Source organism: Sebastes fasciatus, chromosome 13, assembly GCF_043250625.1.
Source record: "Sebastes fasciatus isolate fSebFas1 chromosome 13, fSebFas1.pri, whole genome shotgun sequence".
Lineage (NCBI taxonomy): Eukaryota > Metazoa > Chordata > Actinopteri > Perciformes > Sebastidae > Sebastes > Sebastes fasciatus.
Genome location: NC_133807.1, coordinates 2,186,094 through 2,209,620, shown reverse-complemented (window position 1 = coordinate 2,209,620; position 23,527 = coordinate 2,186,094).

Sequence of the window (23,527 nt, the reverse complement as noted above, 5' to 3'; positions counted from 1 at the left end):
GAATGAATTTAAACAGATGTAGAATGGCTATAAAGAGATGCAGATGAACTTCAAAGAGATGTAGAATGACTTCAAAGAAATGTATGATGTTTTCAAAGAGATGCAGAATGACTACAAAGAGATGCAGAATGACTTCAAAGAGATGCAGAATGACTTCAAAGAGATGCAGAATGACTATAAAGACATGCAGAAAGACTTCAAAGAAATACAGAATGACTTCAAAAAGATGCGGAATGACTATAAAGAGTTGCAGAATGACTTCAAAGAAATGCAGAATGACTTCAAAGAAATGCAGAATGACTACAAAGAGCTGCGGAATGACTATAAAGAGATGTTGAATGACTAAAACGAGATGCAGAATGACTATAAAAAGATGCAGAATGACGATAAAGAGATGCAGAATGACTTCAAAGAGATGTAGAATGACTATAAAGAGATGCAGAATGACTTCAAAGCGATACAGAACGACTTCAAAGAGATACAGAATGACTATAAAAAGATGCAAACTGACTATAAAGAGATGCAGAATGACTTTAAAGAGACGCAGAATGACTTTAAAGAGATGCAGAATGACTTCAAAGAGATGCAGAATGACTATAAAGAGATGCAGAATGACTTCAAAGTGATGCAGAACGACTTCAAAGAGATGCAGAATGACTATAAAGAGATGCAGAATGACTTCAAAGAGATGCAGAATGACTTCAAAGAGATGCAGAACGACTTCAAAGAGATGTAGAATGACTATAAAGAGATGCAGAATGACTTCAAAGAGATACAGAACTACTTCAAAGAGATACAGAATGACTATAAAAAGATGCAAACTGACTTCAAAGAGATGCAGAATGACTTCAAAGAGATGCAGAATGACTTCAAACAGATGCAGAATGACTTCAAAGAGATGCAGAATGACTATAAAGAGATGCAGAATGACTTCAAACAGATGCAGAATGACTATAAAGAGTTGCAGAATGACTATAAAGAGATGTAGAATGACTTCAAAGAGATGCAGAATGACTATAAAGAGATGCAGAATGACTATAAAGACATGCAGAATGACTTCAAAGAGATGCAGAATGACTTCAAAGAGATGCAGAATGACTATAAAGAGATGTAGAATGACTTCAAAGAGATGCAAAATGACTTCAAAGAGATGCAGAATGGCTGTAAAGAGATGCAGAATGTCTTCAAAGAGATACAGAATGACTATAAAGAGATGTAAACTGATTACAAAGAGACACTTAACGAATTGCTTCAAAGGATGCAGAATGATTAAAGAGATGCAGAATGATGTCAAAGAGATGCAGAATGACTTCAAAGAGATGTAGAATGACTATAAAGAGATGCAGAATGACTTCAAAGAGATGCAGAACGACTTCAAAGAGATACAGAATGACTATAAAGAGATAAAAACTGACTACAAAGAGACACTTAACGAATTGCTTCAAAGGATGCAGAATGATGAAAGAGATGAACAATGACGTCAAAGAGATGCAGAACGACTTCAAAGAAATACAGAATGACTTCAAAGAAATGCAGAATGACTACAAAGAGCTGCGGAATGACTATAAAGAGATGTTGAATGACTAAAACGAGATGCAGAATGACTATAAAAAGAAGCAGAATGACGATAAAGAGATGCAGAATGACTTCAAAGAGATGTAGAATGACTATAAAGAGATGCAGAATGACTTCAAAGCGATACAGAACGACTTCAAAGAGATACAGAATGACTATAAAAAGATGCAAACTGACTATAAAGAGATGCAGAATGACTTCAAAGAGACGCAGAATGACTTTAAAGAGATGCAGAATGACTTCAAAGTGATGCAGAACGACTTCAAAGAGATGCAGAATGACTATAAAGAGATGCAGAATGACTTCAAAGAGATGCAGAATGACTTCAAAGAGATGCAGAACGACTTCAAAGAGATGTAGAATGACTATAAAGAGATGCAGAATGACTTCAAAGAGATACAGAACGACTTCAAAGAGATACAGAATGACTATAAAAAGATGCAAACTGACTTCAAAGAGATGCAGAATGACTTCAAAGAGATGCAGAATGACTTCAAACAGATGCAGAATGACTTCAAAGAGATGCAGAATGACTATAAAGAGATGCAGAATGACTTCAAACAGATGTAGAATGACTATAAAGAGTTGCAGAATGACTATAAAGAGATGTAGAATGACTTCAAAGAGATGCAGAATGACTATAAAGAGATGCAGAATGACTATAAAGACATGCAGAATGACTTCAAAGACATGCAGAATGACTTCAAAGAGATGCAGAATGACTATAAAGAGATGTAGAATGACTTCAAAGAGATGCAGAATGACTTCAAAGAGATGCAGAATGGCTGTAAAGAGATGCAGAATGACTTCAAAGAGATACAGAATGACTATAAAGAGATGTAAACTGATTACAAAGAGACACTTAACGAATTGCTTCAAAGGATGCAGAATGATTAAAGAGATGCAGAATGATGTCAAAGAGATGCAGAATGACTTCAAAGAGATGTAGAATGACTATAAAGAGATGCAGAATGACTTCAAAGAGATGCAGAACGACTTCAAAGAGATACAGAATGACTATAAAGAGATAAAAACTGACTACAAAGAGACACTTAACGAATTGCTTCAAAGGATGCAGAATGATGAAAGAGATGAACAATGACGTCAAAGAGATGCAGAACGACTTCAACGAGATGTAGAATGACTATAAACAGATGCAGAATGAATTTAAACAGATGTAGAATGGCTATAAAGAGATGCAGATGGACTTCAAAGAGATGCAGAATGACGTCAAAGAGATGCAGAACGACTTCAACGAGATGTAGAATGACTATAAACAGATGCAGAATGAATTTAAACAGATGTAGAATGGCTATAAAGAGATGCAGATGAACTTCAAAGAGATGTAGAATGACTTCAAAGAAATGTATGATGTTTTCAAAGAGATGCAGAATGACTAAAAAGAGATGCAGAATGACTTCAAAGAGATGCAGAATGACTTCAAAGAGATGCAGAATGACTATAAAGACATGCAGAAAGACTTCAAAGAAATACAGAATGACTTCAAAAAGATGCGGAATGACTATAAAGAGTTGCAGAATGACTTCAAAGAAATGCAGAATGACTTCAAAGAAATGCAGAATGACTACAAAGACATGCAGAATGACTTCAAAGAGATGCAGAATGACTATAAAGAGATGTTGAATGACTAAAACGAGATGCAGAATGACTATAAAAAGATGCAGAATGACGATAAAGAGATGCAGAATGACTTCAAAGAGATGTAGAATGACTATAAAGAGATGCAGAATGACTTCAAAGCGATACAGAACGACTTCAAAGAGATACAGAATGACTATAAAAAGATGCAAACTGACTATAAAGAGATGCAGAATGACTTTAAAGAGACGCAGAATGACTTTAAAGAGATGCAGAATGACTTCAAAGAGATGCAGAATGACTATAAAGAGATGCAGAATGACTTCAAAGTGATGCAGAACGACTTCAAAGAGATGCAGAATGACTATAAAGAGATGCAGAATGACTTCAAAGAGATGCAGAATGACTTCAAAGAGATGCAGAACGACTTCAAAGAGATGTAGAATGACTATAAAGAGATGCAGAATGACTTCAAAGAGATACAGAACTACTTCAAAGAGATACAGAATGACTATAAAAAGATGCAAACTGACTTCAAAGAGATGCAGAATAACTATAAAGAGATGCAGAATGACTTCAAAGAGATGCAGAATGACTTCAAACAGATGCAGAATGACTTCAAAGAGATGCAGAATGACTATAAAGAGATGCAGAATGACTTCAAACAGATGCAGAATGACTATAAAGAGTTGCAGAATGACTATAAAGAGATGTAGAATGACTTCAAAGAGATGCAGAATGACTATAAAGAGATGCAGAATGACTATAAAGACATGCAGAATGACTTCAAAGAGATGCAGAATGACTTCAAAGAGATGCAGAATGACTATAAAGAGATGTAGAATGACTTCAAAGAGATGCAAAATGACTTCAAAGAGATGCAGAATGGCTGTAAAGAGATGCAGAATGTCTTCAAAGAGATACAGAATGACTATAAAGAGATGTAAACTGATTACAAAGAGACACTTAACGAATTGCTTCAAAGGATGCAGAATGATTAAAGAGATGCAGAATGATGTCAAAGAGATGCAGAATGACTTCAAAGAGATGTAGAATGACTATAAAGAGATGCAGAATGACTTCAAAGAGATGCAGAACGACTTCAAAGAGATACAGAATGACTATAAAGAGATGTAAACTGATTACAAAGAGACACTTAACGAATTGCTTCAAAGGATGCAGAATGATTAAAGAGATGCAGAATGATGTCAAAGAGATGCAGAATGACTTCAAAGAGATGTAGAATGACTATAAAGAGATGCAGAATGACTTCAAAGAGATGCAGAACGACTTCAAAGAGATACAGAATGACTATAAAGAGATAAAAACTGACTACAAAGAGACACTTAACGAATTGCTTCAAAGGATGCAGAATGATGAAAGAGATGAACAATGACGTCAAAGAGATGCAGAACGACTTCAACGAGATGTAGAATGACTATAAACAGATGCAGAATGAATTTAAACAGATGTAGAATGGCTATAAAGAGATGCAGATGGACTTCAAAGAGATGCAGAATGACGTCAAAGAGATGCAGAACGACTTCAACGAGATGTAGAATGACTATAAACAGATGCAGAATGAATTTAAACAGATGTAGAATGGCTATAAAGAGATGCAGATGAACTTCAAAGAGATGTAGAATGACTTCAAAGAAATGTATGATGTTTTCAAAGAGATGCAGAATGACTAAAAAGAGATGCAGAATGACTTCAAAGAGATGCAGAATGACTTCAAAGAGATGCAGAATGACTATAAAGACATGCAGAAAGACTTCAAAGAAATACAGAATGACTTCAAAAAGATGCGGAATGACTATAAAGAGTTGCAGAATGACTTCAAAGAAATGCAGAATGACTTCAAAGAAATGCAGAATGACTACAAAGACATGCAGAATGACTTCAAAGAGATGCAGAATGACTATAAAGAGATGTTGAATGACTAAAACGAGATGCAGAATGACTATAAAAAGATGCAGAATGACGATAAAGAGATGCAGAATGACTTCAAAGAGATGTAGAATGACTATAAAGAGATGCAGAATGACTTCAAAGCGATACAGAACGACTTCAAAGAGATACAGAATGACTATAAAAAGATGCAAACTGACTATAAAGAGATGCAGAATGACTTTAAAGAGACGCAGAATGACTTTAAAGAGATGCAGAATGACTTCAAAGAGATGCAGAATGACTATAAAGAGATGCAGAATGACTTCAAAGTGATGCAGAACGACTTCAAAGAGATGCAGAATGACTATAAAGAGATGCAGAATGACTTCAAAGAGATGCAGAATGACTTCAAAGAGATGCAGAACGACTTCAAAGAGATGTAGAATGACTATAAAGAGATGCAGAATGACTTCAAAGAGATACAGAACTACTTCAAAGAGATACAGAATGACTATAAAAAGATGCAAACTGACTTCAAAGAGATGCAGAATAACTATAAAGAGATGCAGAATGACTTCAAAGAGATGCAGAATGACTTCAAACAGATGCAGAATGACTTCAAAGAGATGCAGAATGACTATAAAGAGATGCAGAATGACTTCAAACAGATGCAGAATGACTATAAAGAGTTGCAGAATGACTATAAAGAGATGTAGAATGACTTCAAAGAGATGCAGAATGACTATAAAGAGATGCAGAATGACTATAAAGACATGCAGAATGACTTCAAAGAGATGCAGAATGACTTCAAAGAGATGCAGAATGACTATAAAGAGATGTAGAATGACTTCAAAGAGATGCAAAATGACTTCAAAGAGATGCAGAATGGCTGTAAAGAGATGCAGAATGTCTTCAAAGAGATACAGAATGACTATAAAGAGATGTAAACTGATTACAAAGAGACACTTAACGAATTGCTTCAAAGGATGCAGAATGATTAAAGAGATGCAGAATGATGTCAAAGAGATGCAGAATGACTTCAAAGAGATGTAGAATGACTATAAAGAGATGCAGAATGACTTCAAAGAGATGCAGAACGACTTCAAAGAGATACAGAATGACTATAAAGAGATAAAAACTGACTACAAAGAGACACTTAACGAATTGCTTCAAAGGATGCAGAATGATGAAAGAGATGAACAATGACGTCAAAGAGATGCAGAACGACTTCAACGAGATGTAGAATGACTATAAACAGATGCAGAATGAATTTAAACAGATGTAGAATGGCTATAAAGAGATGCAGATGGACTTTAAAGAGATGCAGAATGACGTCAAAGAGATGCAGACCGACTTCAACGAGATGTAGAATGACTATAAACAGATGCAGAATGAATTTAAACAGATGTAGAATGGCTATAAAGAGATGCAGATGAACTTCAAAGAGATGTAGAATGACTTCAAAGAAATGTATGATGTTTTCAAAGAGATGCAGAATTACTACAAAGAGATGCAGAATGACTTCAAAGAGATGCAGAATGACTTCAAAGAGATGCAGAATGACTATAAAGACATGCAGAAAGACTTCAAAGAAATACAGAATGACTTCAAAGAAATGCAGAATGACTACAAAGAGCTGCGGAATGACTATAAAGAGATGTTGAATGACTAAAACGAGATGCAGAATGACTATAAAAAGAAGCAGAATGACGATAAAGAGATGCAGAATGACTTCAAAGAGATGTAGAATGACTATAAAGAGATGCAGAATGACTTCAAAGCGATACAGAACGACTTCAAAGAGATACAGAATGACTATAAAAAGATGCAAACTGACTATAAAGAGATGCAGAATGACTTCAAAGAGACGCAGAATGACTTTAAAGAGATGCAGAATGACTTCAAAGTGATGCAGAACGACTTCAAAGAGATGCAGAATGACTATAAAGAGATGCAGAATGACTTCAAAGAGATGCAGAATGACTTCAAAGAGATGCAGAACGACTTCAAAGAGATGTAGAATGACTATAAAGAGATGCAGAATGACTTCAAAGAGATACAGAACGACTTCAAAGAGATACAGAATGACTATAAAAAGATGCAAACTGACTTCAAAGAGATGCAGAATGACTTCAAAGAGATGCAGAATGACTTCAAACAGATGCAGAATGACTTCAAAGAGATGCAGAATGACTATAAAGAGATGCAGAATGACTTCAAACAGATGTAGAATGACTATAAAGAGTTGCAGAATGACTATAAAGAGATGTAGAATGACTTCAAAGAGATGCAGAATGACTATAAAGAGATGCAGAATGACTATAAAGACATGCAGAATGACTTCAAAGACATGCAGAATGACTTCAAAGAGATGCAGAATGACTATAAAGAGATGTAGAATGACTTCAAAGAGATGCAGAATGACTTCAAAGAGATGCAGAATGGCTGTAAAGAGATGCAGAATGACTTCAAAGAGATACAGAATGACTATAAAGAGATGTAAACTGATTACAAAGAGACACTTAACGAATTGCTTCAAAGGATGCAGAATGATTAAAGAGATGCAGAATGATGTCAAAGAGATGCAGAATGACTTCAAAGAGATGTAGAATGACTATAAAGAGATGCAGAATGACTTCAAAGAGATGCAGAACGACTTCAAAGAGATACAGAATGACTATAAAGAGATAAAAACTGACTACAAAGAGACACTTAACGAATTGCTTCAAAGGATGCAGAATGATGAAAGAGATGAACAATGACGTCAAAGAGATGCAGAACGACTTCAACGAGATGTAGAATGACTATAAACAGATGCAGAATGAATTTAAACAGATGTAGAATGGCTATAAAGAGATGCAGATGGACTTCAAAGAGATGCAGAATGACGTCAAAGAGATGCAGAACGACTTCAACGAGATGTAGAATGACTATAAACAGATGCAGAATGAATTTAAACAGATGTAGAATGGCTATAAAGAGATGCAGATGAACTTCAAAGAGATGTAGAATGACTTCAAAGAAATGTATGATGTTTTCAAAGAGATGCAGAATGACTACAAAGAGATGCAGAATGACTTCAAAGAGATGCAGAATGACTTCAAAGAGATGCAGAATGACTATAAAGACATGCAGAAAGACTTCAAAGAAATACAGAATGACTTCAAAAAGATGCGGAATGACTATAAAGAGTTGCAGAATGACTTCAAAGAAATGCAGAATGACTTCAAAGAAATGCAGAATGACTACAAAGACATGCAGAATGACTTCAAAGAGATGCAGAATGACTATAAAGAGATGTTGAATGACTAAAACGAGATGCAGAATGACTATAAAAAGATGCAGAATGACGATAAAGAGATGCAGAATGACTTCAAAGAGATGTAGAATGACTATAAAGAGATGCAGAATGACTTCAAAGCGATACAGAACGACTTCAAAGAGATACAGAATGACTATAAAAAGATGCAAACTGACTATAAAGAGATGCAGAATGACTTTAAAGAGACGCAGAATGACTTTAAAGAGATGCAGAATGACTTCAAAGAGATGCAGAATGACTATAAAGAGATGCAGAATGACTTCAAAGTGATGCAGAACGACTTCAAAGAGATGCAGAATGACTATAAAGAGATGCAGAATGACTTCAAAGAGATGCAGAATGACTTCAAAGAGATGCAGAACGACTTCAAAGAGATGTAGAATGACTATAAAGAGATGCAGAATGACTTCAAAGAGATGCAGAATGACTTCAAAGAGATACAGAACGACTTCAAAGAGATACAGAATGACTATAAAAAGATGCAAACTGACTTCAAAGAGATGCAGAATAACTATAAAGAGATGCAGAATGACTTCAAAGAGATGCAGAATGACTTCAAACAGATGCAGAATGACTTCAAAGAGATGCAGAATGACTATAAAGAGATGCAGAATGACTTCAAACAGATGCTGAATGACTATAAAGAGTTGCATAATGACTTCAAAGAGATGCAGAATGACTATAAAGAGATGTTGAATGACAAAAACGAGATGCAGAATGACTATAAAGAGTTGCAGAATGACTTCAAAGAGATGCAGAATGACTATAAAGACATGCAGAATGACTTCAAAGAAATGCAAAATGACTTCAAAGAGATGCGGAATGACTATAAAGAGATGTTGAATGACTAAAACGAGATGCAGAATGACTATAAAGAGATGCAGAATGACTATAAAGAGATACAGAATAACTATAAAGAGATGCAGAATGACTTCAAAGAGATACAGAACGACTTCAAAGAGATACAGAATGACTATAAAGAGATGCAGAATGACTATAAAGACATGCAGAATGACTTCAAAGAGATGCAGAATGACTTCAAAGAGATGCAGAATGACTATAAAGAGATGCAGAATGAATTAAAAGAGATACAGAACGACTTCAACGAGATACAGAATGACTATAAAGAGATGCAGAATGACTATAAAGAGATGTAGAATGACTTCAAAGAGATGCAGAATGACTTCAAAGAGATGCAGAATGGCTGTAAAGAGATGCAGAATGACTTCAAAGAGATACAGAATGACTATAAAGAGATGTAAACTGACTACAAAGAGACATTTAACGAATTGCTTCAAAGGATGCAGAATGATTAAAGAGATGCAGAATGATGTCAAAGAGATGCAGAATGACTTCAAAGAGATGTAGAATGACTATAAAGAGATGCAGAATGACTTCAAAGAGATGCAGAACGACTTCAAAGAGATACAGAATGACTATAAAGAGATAAAAACTGACTACAAAGAGACACTTAACGAATTGCTTCAAAGGATGCAGAATGATGAAAGAGATGAACAATGACGTCAAAGAGATGCAGAACGACTTCAACGAGATGTAGAATGACTATAAACAGATGCAGAATGAATTTAAACAGATGTAGAATCGCTATAAAGAGATGCAGAATGACTTCAAAGAGATACAGAATGACTATAAAGAGATGCAGAATGTCTTCAAAGAGATACAGAACGACTTCAAAGAGATACAAAATGACTATAAAAAGATGCAAACTGACTTCAAAGAGATGCAGAATGACTTCAAAGAGATGCAAAATGACTATAAAGAGATGCAGAATGACTTCAAAGAGATGCAGAACGACTTCAAAGAGATGCAGAATGACTATAAAGAGATGCAGAATGACTTTAAAAGAGATGCAGAATGACTAAAAAGAGTTGCAGAATGAGTTCAAAGAGATGCAGAATGACTTCAAAGAGATGCAGAACGAATTCAAAGAGATGCAGAATGACTATAAAGAGTTGCAGAATGACTTCAAAGACATGCAGAATGACTATAAAGAGATGCAGAATGACTTCAAAGAGATGCAGAACGACTTCAAAGAGATGCAGAATGACTATACATAGATGCAGAATGACTTCAAAGAGATGCAGAACGACTTCAAAGAGATGCAGAATGACTAAAGAGATGCAGAATGACTTCAAAGAGATGCAGAATGACTATAAAGAGTTGCAGAATGACTATACATAGATGCAGAATGACTTCAAAGAGATGCAGAACAACTTCAAAGAGAAGCAGAATGACTATAAAGAGATGCAGAATGACTTCAAAGAGATGCAGAACGAATTCAAAGAGATGCGGAATGACTTCAAAGAGATGTAGAATGACTATAAAGAGATGCAGAATGACTTCAAAGAGATGCAGAATGACTATAAAGAGATGCAGAATAACTATAAAGAGTTGCAGAATGACTTCAAAGAGATGCAGAATGACTATAAAGAGATGTTGAATGACTAAAACAAGATGCAGTATGACTATAAAGAAATGCAGAATGACTTCAAAGAAATGTAGAATGACAAACGAGATGCAGAATGACTTCAAAGAGATGCAGAACGACTTCAAAGAGATGCGGAATGACTTCAAAGAGATGTAGAATGACTATAAAGAGATGCAGAATGACTATAAAGAGATGCGGAATGACTTCAAAGAGATGCAGAACGACTTCAAAGAGATGCAGAATGACTATAAAGAGATGCAGAATGACTTCAAAGAGATGCAGAATGACTATAAAGAGATGCAGAATAACTATAAAGAGATGCAGAACGACTTCAAAGAGATGCAGAATGACTTCAAAGAGATGCAGAATGACTATAAAGAGTTGCAGAATGACTTCAAAGAGATGCAGAATGACTATAAAGAGATGTTGAATGACTAAAACAAGATGCAGTATGACTATAAAGAAATGCAGAATGACTTCAAAGAGATGTAGAATGACTAAAACGAGATGCAGAATGACTTCAAAGAGATGCAGAATGACTATAAAGAGTTGCAGAATGACTTCAAAGAGATGCCGAATGACTTCAAAGAGATGCAGAACGACTTCAAAGAGATGCAGAATGACTATAAAGAGTTGCAGAATGACTTCAAAGAGATGCAGAATGACTATAAAGAGATGCAGAATGACTTCAAAGAAATGCAAAATGACTTCAAAGAGATGCGGAATGACTATAAAGAGATGTTGAATGACTAAAACGAGATGCAGAATGACTATAAAGAGATGCAGAATAACTATAAAGACATGCAGAACGACTTCAAAGAGATGCAGAATGACTATAAAGAGTTGCAGAATGACTTCAAAGAGATGCAGAATGACTATAAAGAGTTGCAGAATGACTTCAAAGAGATGCAGACTGACTTCAAAGAGATGCAGAACGACTTCAAATAGATGCAGAATGACTATAAAGAGATGCAGAATGACTTCAAAGAAATGCAAAATGACTTCAAAGAGATGCGGAATGACTATAAAGAGATGTTTAATGACTAAAACGAGATGCAGAATGACTATAAAGAGATACAGAATGACTATAAAGAGATGCAGAATGACTATAAAGATGTGCAGAATGACTGCAAAGAGATACAGAACGACTTCAAAGAGATACAGAATGACTATAAAAAAATGCAAACTGACTTCAAAGAGATGCAGAATGACTTCAAAGAGATGCAGAATGACTATAAAGAGATGCAGAATGACTTCAAAGAGATGCAGAACGACTTCAAAGAGATGCAGAATGACTAAAGAGATGCAGAATGACTTCAAAGAGATGCAGAATGACTATAAAGAGTTGCAGAATGACTTCAAAGAGATGCCGAATGACTTCAAAGAGATGCAGAACGACTTCAAAGAGATGCAGAATGACTTCAAAGAGATGCAGAACGACTTCAAAGAGATGCAGAACGACTTCAAAGAGATGCAGAACGACTTCAAAGAGATGCAGAATGACTTCAAAGAGATGCAGAATGACTTCAAAGAGATGCAGAATGACTAAAGAGATGCAGAATGACTTCAAAGAGATGCAGAATGACTTCAAAGAGATGCAGAATGACTTCAAAGAGATGCAGAACGACTTCAAAGAGATGCAGAATGACTTCAAAGAGATGTAGAATGACTATAAAGAGATGCAGAATGACTATAAAGAGTTGCAGAATGACTTCAAAGAGATGCAGAATGACTATAAAGAGATGTTGAATGACTAAAACGAGATGCAGAATGACTATAAAGAGATGCAGAATAACTATAAAGAGATGCAGAACGACTTCAAAGAGATGCAGAATGACTATAAAGAGATGCAGAATGACTTCAAAGAGATGCAGAATGACTATAAAGAGTTGCAGAATGACTTCAAAGAGATGCAGAATGACTTCAAAGAGATGCAGAACGACTTCAAAGAGATGCAGAATGACTATAAAGAGATGCAGAATGACTTCAAAGAGATGAAGAACGACTTCAAAGAGATGCAGAATGACTATAAAGAGATGCAGAATGACTTCAAAGAGATGAAGAACGACTTCAAAGACATGCAGAATGACTATACATAGATGCAGAATGACTTCAAAAAAATGCAAAATGACTTCAAAGAGATGCGGAATGACTATAAAGAGATGTTTAATGACTAAAACGAGATGCAGAATGACTATAAAGAGATGCAGAATGACTTCAAAGAGATACAGAATGACTATAAAGAGATGCAGAATGACTAAAAAGAGTTGCAGAATGAGTTCAAAGAGATGCAGAATGACTTCAAAGAGATGCAGAACGAATTCAAAGAGATGCAGAATGACTATAAAGAGTTGCAGAATGAATTCAAAGACATGCAGAATGACTATAAAGAGATGCAGAATGACTTCAAAGAGATGCAGAAATACTTCAAAGAGATGCAGAATGACTATACATAGATGCAGAATGACTTCAAAGAGATGCAGAACGACTTCAAAGAGATGCAGAATGACTAAAGAGATGCAGAATGACTTCAAAGAGATGCAGAATGACTATAAAGTGTTGCAGAATGACTTCAAAGAGATGCCGAATGACTTCAAAGAGATGCAGAACAACTTCAAAGAGATGCAGAATGACTATAAAGAGATGCAGAATGACTTCAAAGAGATGCAGAATGACTATAAAGAGATGCAGAATGACTTCAAAGAGATGCAGAATGACTTCAAAGAGATGCAGAACGACTTCAAAGAGATACAGAATGACTATAAAGAGATGCAGAATGACTTCAAAGAGATGCAGAATGACTATAAAGAGATGCAGAATGACTTCAAAGAGATGCAGAATGACTATAAAGAGATGCAGAATGACTTCAAAGAGATGCAGAATGACTTCAAAGAGATGCAGAATGACTATAAAGAGATGCAGAATGACTTCAAAGAGATGCAGAATGACTTCAAAGAGATGCAGAACGACTTCAAAGAGATACAGAATGACTATAAAGAGATGCAGAATGACTTCAAAGAGATGCAGAATGACTTCAAAGAGATGCAGAACGACTTCAAAGAGATGTAGAATGACTATAAAGACATGCAGAATGACTTCAAAGAGATACAGAACGACTTCAAAGAGATACAGAATGACTATAAAAAGATGCAAACTGACTTCAAAGAGATGCAGAATAACTATAAAGAGATGCAGAATGATTTCAAAGAGATGCAGAATGACTTCAAACAGATGCAGAATGACTTCAAAGAGATGCAGAATGACTATAAAGAGATGCAGAATGACTTCAAACAGATGCTGAATGACTATAAAGAGTTGCAGAATGACTTCAAAGAGATGCAGAATGACTATAAAGAGATGTTGAATGACAAAAACGAGATGCAGAATGACTATAAAGAGTTGCAGATTGACTTCAAAGAGATGCAGAATGACTATAAAGACATGCAGAATGACTTCAAAGAAATGCAAAATGACTTCAAAGAGATGCGGAATGACTATAAAGAGATGTTGAATGACTAAAACGAGATGCAGAATGACTATAAAGAGATGCAGAATGACTATAAAGAGATACAGAATAACTATAAAGAGATGCAGAATGACTTCAAAGAGATACAGAATGACTTCAAAGAGATGCAGAATGACTATAAAGAGATGCAGAATGACTTCAAAGAGATGCAGAATGACTTCAAAGAGATGCAGAACGACTTCAAAGAGATGTAGAATGACTATAAAGAGATGCAGAATGACTTCAAAGAGATACAGAACGACTTCAACGAGATACAGAATGACTATAAAGAGATGCAGAATGACTATAAAGAGATGTAGAATGACTTCAAAGAGATGCAGAATGACTTCAAAGAGATGCAGAATGGCTGTAAAGAGATGCAGAATGACTTCAAAGAGATACAGAATGACTATAAAGAGATGTAAACTGACTACAAAGAGACACTTAACGAATTGCTTCAAAGGATGCAGAATGATTAAAGAGATGCAGAATGATGTCAAAGAGATGCAGAATGACTTCAAAGAGATGTAGAATGACTATAAAGAGATGCAGAATGACTTCAAAGAGATGCAGAACGACTTCAAAGAGATACAGAATGACTATAAAGAGATAAAAACTGACTACAAAGAGACACTTAACGAATTGCTTCAAAGGATGCAGAATGATGAAAGAGATGAACAATGACGTCAAAGAGATGCAGAACGACTTCAACGAGATGTAGAATGACTATAAACAGATGCAGAATGAATTTAAACAGATGTAGAATCGCTATAAAGAGATGCAGAATGACTTCAAAGAGATACAGAATGACTATAAAGAGATGCAGAATGACTATAAAGATATGCAGAATGTCTTCAAAGAGATACAGAACGACTTCAAAGAGATACAGAATGACTATAAAAAGATGCAAACTGACTTCAAAGAGATGCAGAATGACTTCAAAGAGATGCAAAATGACTATAAAGAGATGCAGAATGACTTCAAAGAAATGCAGAACGACTTCAAAGAGATGCAGAATGACTATAAAGAGATGCAGAATGACTTTAAAAGAGATGCAGAATGACTAAAAAGAGTTGCAGAATGAGTTCAAAGAGATGCAGAATGACTTCAAAGAGATGCAGAACGAATTCAAAGAGATGCAGAATGACTATAAAGAGTTGCAGAATGACTTCAAAGACATGCAGAATGACTATAAAGAGATACAGAATGACTTCAAAGAGATGCAGAACGACTTCAAAGAGATGCAGAATGACTATACATAGATGCAGAATGACTTCAAAGAGATGCAGAACGACTTCAAAGAGATGCAGAATGACTAAAGAGATGCAGAATGACTTCAAAGAGATGCAGAATGACTATAAAGAGTTGCAGAATGACTTCAAAGAGATGCCGAATGACTTCAAAGAGATGCAGAACAACTTCAAAGAGAAGCAGAATGACTATAAAGAGATGCAGAATGACTTCAAAGAGATGCAGAACGACTTCAAAGAGATGCGGAATGACTTCAAAGAGATGTAGAATGACTATAAAGAGATGCAGAATGACTATAAAGAGATGCGGAATGACTTCAAAGAGATGCAGAACGACTTCAAAGAGATGCAGAATGACTATAAAGAGATGCAGAATGACTTCAAAGAGATGCAGAATGACTATAAAGAGATGCAGAATAACTATAAAGAGATGCAGAACGACTTCAAAGAAATGCAGAATGACTTCAAAGAGATGTAGAATGACTAAAACGAGATGCAGAATGACTTCAAAGAGATGCAGAATGACTATAAAGAGTTGCAGAATGACTTCAAAGAGATGCCGAATGACTTCAACTCTTTGAAGTCGTTCTGCATCTCTATGCAGAACGACTTCAAAGAGATGCAGAATGACTATAAAGAGATGCAGAATGACTTCAAAGAGATGCAGAATGACTTCAAAGAGATGTAGAATGACTATAAAGAGATGCAGAATGACTATAAAGAGTTGCAGAATGACTTCAAAGAAATGCAAAATGACTTCAAAGAGATGCGGAATGACTATAAAGAGATGTTGAATGACTAAAACGAGATGCAGAATGACTATAAAGAGATGCAGAATAACTATAAAGACATGCAGAACGACTTCAAAGAGATGCAGAATGACTATAAAGAGTTGCAGAATGACTTCAAAGAGATGCAGACTGACTTCAAAGAGATGCAGAACGACTTCAAAGAGATGCAGAATGACTATAAAGAGTTGCAGAATGACTTCAAATAGATGCAGAATGACTATAAAGAGATGCAGAATGACTTCAAAGAAATGCAAAATGACTTCAAAGAGATGCGGAATGACTATAAAGAGATGTTTAATGACTAAAACGAGATGCAGAATGACTATAAAGAGATACAGAATGACTATAAAAACATGCAAACTGACTTCAAAGAGATGCAGAATGACTTCAAAGAGATGCAGAATGACTATAAAGAGATGTTGAATGACTAAAACGAGATGCAGAATGACTATAAAGAGATGCAGAATAACTATAAAGAGATGCAGAACGACTTCAAAGAGATGCAGAATGACTATAAAGAGATGCAGAATGACTTCAAAGAGATGCAGAATGACTATAAAGAGTTGCAGAATGACTTCAAAGAGATGCAGAATGACTTCAAAGAGATGCAGAACGACTTCAAAGAGATGCAGAATGACTATAAAGAGATGCAGAATGACTTCAAAGAGATGAAGAACGACTTCAAAGAGATGCAGAATGACTATAAAGAGATGCAGAATGACTTCAAAGAGATGAAGAACGACTTCAAAGAGATGCAGAATGACTATACATAGATGCAGAATGACTTCAAAAAAATGCAAAATGACTTCAAAGAGATGCGGAATGACTATAAAGAGATGTTTAATGACTAAAACGAGATGCAGAATGACTATAAAGAGATGCAGAATGACTATAAAGAGATGCAGAATGACTTCAAAGAGATACAGAATGACTATAAAGAGATGCAGAATGACTAAAAAGAGTTGCAGAATGAGTTCAAAGAGATGCAGAATGACTTCAAAGAGATGCAGAACGAATTCAAAGAGATGCAGAATGACTATAAAGAGTTGCAGAATGACTTCAAAGACATGCAGAATGACTATAAAGAGATGCAGAATGACTTCAAAGAGATGCAGAAATACTTCAAAGAGATGCAGAATGACTATACATAGATGCAGAATGACTTCAAAGAGATGCAGAACGACTTCAAAGAGATGCAGAATGACTAAAGAGATGCAGAATGACTTCAAAGAGATGCAGAATGACTATAAAGAGTTGCAGAATGACTTCAAAGAGATGCCGAATGACTTCAAAGAGATGCAGAACAACTTCAAAGAGATGCAGAATGACTATAAAGAGATGCAGAATGACTTCAAAGAGATGCAGAACGACTATAAAGAGATGCAGAATGACTATAAAGAGATGCAGAATAACTATAAAGAGATGCAGAACGACTTCAAAGAGATGCAGAATGACTATAAAGAGATGCAGAATGACTTCAAAGAGATGCAGAACGACTATAAAGAGATGCAGAATGACTATAAAGAGATGCAGAATAACTATAAAGAGATGCAGAACGACTTCAAAGAGATGCAGAATGACTATAAAGAGATGCAGAATGACTTCAAAGAGATGCAGAATGACTATAAAGAGTTGCAGAATGACTTCAAAGAGATGCAGAATGACTATAAAGAGATGTTGAATGACTAAAACAAGATGCAGTATTATTATAAAGAGATGCAGTATGATTATAAAGAGATGCAGAATGACTTCAAAGAGATGTAGAATGACTAAAACGAGATGCAGAATGACTATAAAGAGATGCAGAATGACTTCAAAGAGATGTAGAATGACTAAAGAGATGCAGAATGACTTCAAAGAGATACAGAACGACTTCAAAGAGATACAGAATGACTATAAAAAGATGCAAACTGACTTCAAAGAGATGCAGAATGACTATAAAGAGATACAGAATGACTTCAAAGAGATGCAGAATGACTATAAAGAGATGCAGAATGACTTCAAAGAGATGCAGAATGACTATAAAGAGATGCAGAATTACTATAAAGAGATGCAGAATAACTATAAAGAGATGCAGAACGACTTCAAAGAGATGGAGAATGACTATAAAGAGATGCAGAATTACTTCAAAGAGATGCAGAATGACTATAAAGAGTTGCAGAATGACTTCAAAGAGATGCAGAATGACTATAAAGAGATGTTGAATGACTAAAACAAGATGCAGTATGACTATAAAGAAATGCAGAAAGACTTCAAAGAAATGCAGAATGACTTCAAAGAGATGTAGAATGACTAAAACGAGAAGCAGAATGACTTCAAAGAGATGCAGAACGACTTCAAAGAGATGCAGAATGACTATAAAGAGATGCAGAATGACTTCAAAGAGATGCAGAACGACTTCAAAGAGATGCAGAATGACTTCAAAGAGATGTAGAATGACTATAAAGAGATGCAGAATGACTATAAAGAGTTGCAGAATGACTTCAAAGAGATGCAGAATGACTAAAGAGATGCAGAATGACTTCAAAGAAATGCAAAATGACTTCAAAGAGATGCGGAATGACTATAAAGAGATGTTGAATGACTAAAACGAGATGCAGAATGACTATAAAGAGATGCAGAATAACTATAAAGACATGCAGAACGACTTCAAAGAGATGCAGAATGACTATAAAGAGATGCAGAATGACTTCAAAGAGATGCAGAATGACTATAAAGAGTTGCAGAATGACTTCAAAGAGATGCAGAATGACTATAAAGAGATTTTGAATGATTAAAACAAGATGCAGTATGACTATAAAGAGATGCAGAAAGACTTCAAAGAAATGCAGAATGACTTCAAAGAGATGTAGAATGACTAAAACGAGATGCAGAATTACTATAAAGAGATCCAGAATGACTATAAAGAGTTGCAAAATGACTTCAAAGAGATGAAGAATGACTATAAAGAGATGCAGAATGACTTCAAAGAAATGCAAAATGACTTCAAAGAGATGCGGAATGACTATAAAGAGATGTTTAATGACTAAAACGAAATGCAGAATGACTATAAAGAGATGCAGAATGACTATAAAGAGATGCAGAATGACTTCAAAGAGATGCAGAATGACTATAAAGAGATGCAGAATGACTTCAAAGAGATGAAGAACGACTTCAAAGAGATGCAGAATGACTATACATAGATGCAGAATGACTTCAAAGAGATGCAGAACGACTTCAAAGAGATGCAGAATGACTAAAGAGATGCAGAATGACTTCAAAGAGATGCAGAATGACTATAAAGAGTTGCAGAATGACTTCAAAGAGATGCAGAATGACTATAAAGAGATGCAGAATGACTATAAAGATGTGCAGAATGACTGCAAAGAGATACAGAACGACTTCAAAGAGATGCAGAATGACTATAAAGAGTTGCAGAATGACTTCAAAGAAATGCAAAATGACTTCAAAGAGATGCGGAATGACTATAAAGAGATGTTTAATGACTAAAACGAGATGCAGAATGACTATAAAGAGATGCAGAATGACTATAAAGAGATGCAGAATGACTTCAAAGAGATACAGAATGACTATAAAGAGATGCAGAATGACTATAAAGATGTGCAGAATGACTGCAAAGAGATACAGAACGACTTCAAAGAGATACAGAATGACTATAAAAACATGCAAACTGACTTCAAAGAGATGCAGAATGACTTCAAAGAGATGCAGAATGACTATAAAGAGATGCAGAATGACTTCAAAGAGATGCAGAATGACTATAAAGAGTTGCAGAATGACTTCAAAGAGATGCAGAATGACTATAAAGAGATGCAGAATGACTATAAAGATGTGCAGAATGACTGCAAAGAGATACAGAACGACTTCAAAGAGATGCAGAATGACTATAAAGAGTTGCAGAATGACTTCAAAGAAATGCAAAATGACTTCAAAGAGATGCGGAATGACTATAAAGAGATGTTTAATGACTAAAACGAGATGCAGAATGACTATAAAGAGATGCAGAATGACTATAAAGAGATGCAGAATGACTTCAAAGAGATACAGAATGACTATAAAGAGATGCAGAATGACTATAAAGATGTGCAGAATGACTGCAAAGAGATACAGAACGACTTCAAAGAGATACAGAATGACTATAAAAACATGCAAACTGACTTCAAAGAGATGCAGAATGACTTCAAAGAGATGCAGAATGACTATAAAGAGATGCAGAATGACTTCAAAGAGATGCAGAACGACTATAAAGAGATGCAGAATTACTATAAAGAGATGCAGAATAACTATAAAGAGATGCAGAACGACTTCAAAGAGATGCAGAATGACTATAAAGAGATGCAGAATTACTTCAAAGAGATGCAGAATGACTATAAAGAGTTGCAGAATGACTTCAAAGAGATGCAGAATGACTATAAAGAGATGTTGAATGACTAAAACAAGATGCAGTATGACTATAAAGAAATGCAGAAAGACTTCAAAGAAATGCAGAATGACTTCAAAGAGATGTAGAATGACTAAAACGAGATGCAGAATGACTTCAAAGAGATGCAGAACGACTTCAAAGAGATGCAGAATGACTATAAAGAGATGCAGAATGACTTCAAAGAGATGCAGAACGACTTCAAAGAGATGCAGAATGACTATAAAGAGATGCAGAATGACTTCAAAGAGATGCAGAACGACTTCAAAGAGTTGCAGAATGACTTCAAAGAGATGCAGAATGACTATAAAGAGATGCAGAATGACTTCAAAGAAATGCAAAATGACTTCAAAGAGATGCGGAATGACTATAAAGAGATGTTGAATGACTAAAACGAGATGCAGAATGACTATAAAGAGATGCAGAATAACTATAAAGACATGCAGAACGACTTCAAAGAGATGCGGAATGACTATAAAGAGATGTTTAATGACTAAAACGAAATGCAGAATGACTATAAAGAGATGCAGAATGACTATAAAGAGATGCAGAATGACTTCAAAGAGATGCAGAATGACTATAAAGAGATGCAGAATGACTTCAAAGAGATGAAGAACGACTTCAAAGAGATGCAGAATGACTATACATAGATGCAGAATGACTTCAAAGAGATGCAGAACGACTTCAAAGAGATGCAGAATGACTAAAGAGATGCAGAATGACTTCAAAGAGATGCAGAATGACTATAAAGAGTTGCAGAATGACTTCAAAGAGATGCAGACTGACTTCAAAGAGATGCAGAACGACTTCAAAGAGATGCGGAATGACTTCAAAGAGATGTAGAATGACTATAAAGAGATGCAGAATGACTATAAAGAGATGCGGAATGACTTCAAAGAGATGCAGAACGACTTCAAAGAGATGCAGAATGACTATAAAGAGATGCAGAATGACTTCAAAGAGATGCAGAATGACTATAAAGAGATGCAGAATAACTATAAAGAGATGCAGAACGACTTCAAAGAAATGCAGAATGACTTCAAAGAGATGTAGAATGACTAAAACGAGATGCAGAATGACTTCAAAGAGATGCAGAATGACTATAAAGAGTTGCAGAATGACTTCAAAGAGATGCCGAATGACTTCAACTCTTTGAAGTCGTTCTGCATCTCTATGCAGAACGACTTCAAAGAGATGCAGAATGACTATAAAGAGATGCAGAATGACTTCAAAGAGATGCAGAATGACTTCAAAGAGATGTAGAATGACTATAAAGAGATGCAGAATGACTATAAAGAGTTGCAGAATGACTTCAAAGAAATGCAAAATGACTTCAAAGAGATGCGGAATGACTATAAAGAGATGTTGAATGACTAAAACGAGATGCAGAATGACTATAAAGAGATGCAGAATAACTATAAAGACATGCAGAACGACTTCAAAGAGATGCAGAATGACTATAAAGAGTTGCAGAATGACTTCAAAGAGATGCAGACTGACTTCAAAGAGATGCAGAACGACTTCAAAGAGATGCAGAATGACTATAAAGAGTTGCAGAATGACTTCAAATAGATGCAGAATGACTATAAAGAGATGCAGAATGACTTCAAAGAAATGCAAAATGACTTCAAAGAGATGCGGAATGACTATAAAGAGATGTTTAATGACTAAAACGAGATGCAGAATGACTATAAAGAGATACAGAATGACTATAAAAACATGCAAACTGACTTCAAAGAGATGCAGAATGACTTCAAAGAGATGCAGAATGACTATAAAGAGATGTTGAATGACTAAAACGAGATGCAGAATGACTATAAAGAGATGCAGAATAACTATAAAGAGATGCAGAACGACTTCAAAGAGATGCAGAATGACTATAAAGAGATGCAGAATGACTTCAAAGAGATGCAGAATGACTATAAAGAGTTGCAGAATGACTTCAAAGAGATGCAGAATGACTTCAAAGAGATGCAGAACGACTTCAAAGAGATGCAGAATGACTATAAAGAGATGCAGAATGACTTCAAAGAGATGAAGAACGACTTCAAAGAGATGCAGAATGACTATAAAGAGATGCAGAATGACTTCAAAGAGATGAAGAACGACTTCAAAGAGATGCAGAATGACTATACATAGATGCAGAATGACTTCAAAGAGATGCAGAACGACTTCAAAGAGATGCAGAATGACTAAAGAGATGCAGAATGACTTCAAAGAGATGCAGAATGACTATAAAGAGTTGCAGAATGACTTCAAAGAGATGCAGAATGACTATAAAGAGATGCAGAATGACTTCAAAGAAATGCAAAATGACTTCAAAGAGATGCAGAATGACTATAAAGAGATGTTTAATGACTAAAACGAAATGCAGAATGACTATAAAGAGATGCAGAATGACTATAAAGAGATGCAGAATGACTTCAAAGAGATGCAGAATGACTATAAAGAGATGCAGAATGACTTCAAAGAGATGAAGAACGACTTCAAAGAGATGCAGAATGACTATACATAGATGCAGAATGACTTCAAAGAGATGCAGAACGACTTCAAAGAGATGCAGAATGACTAAAGAGATGCAGAATGACTTCAAAGAGATGCAGAATGACTATAAAGAGTTGCAGAATGACTTCAAAGAGATGCAGAATGACTATAAAGAGATGCAGAATGACTATAAAGATGTGCAGAATGACTGCAAAGAGATACAGAACGACTTCAAAGAG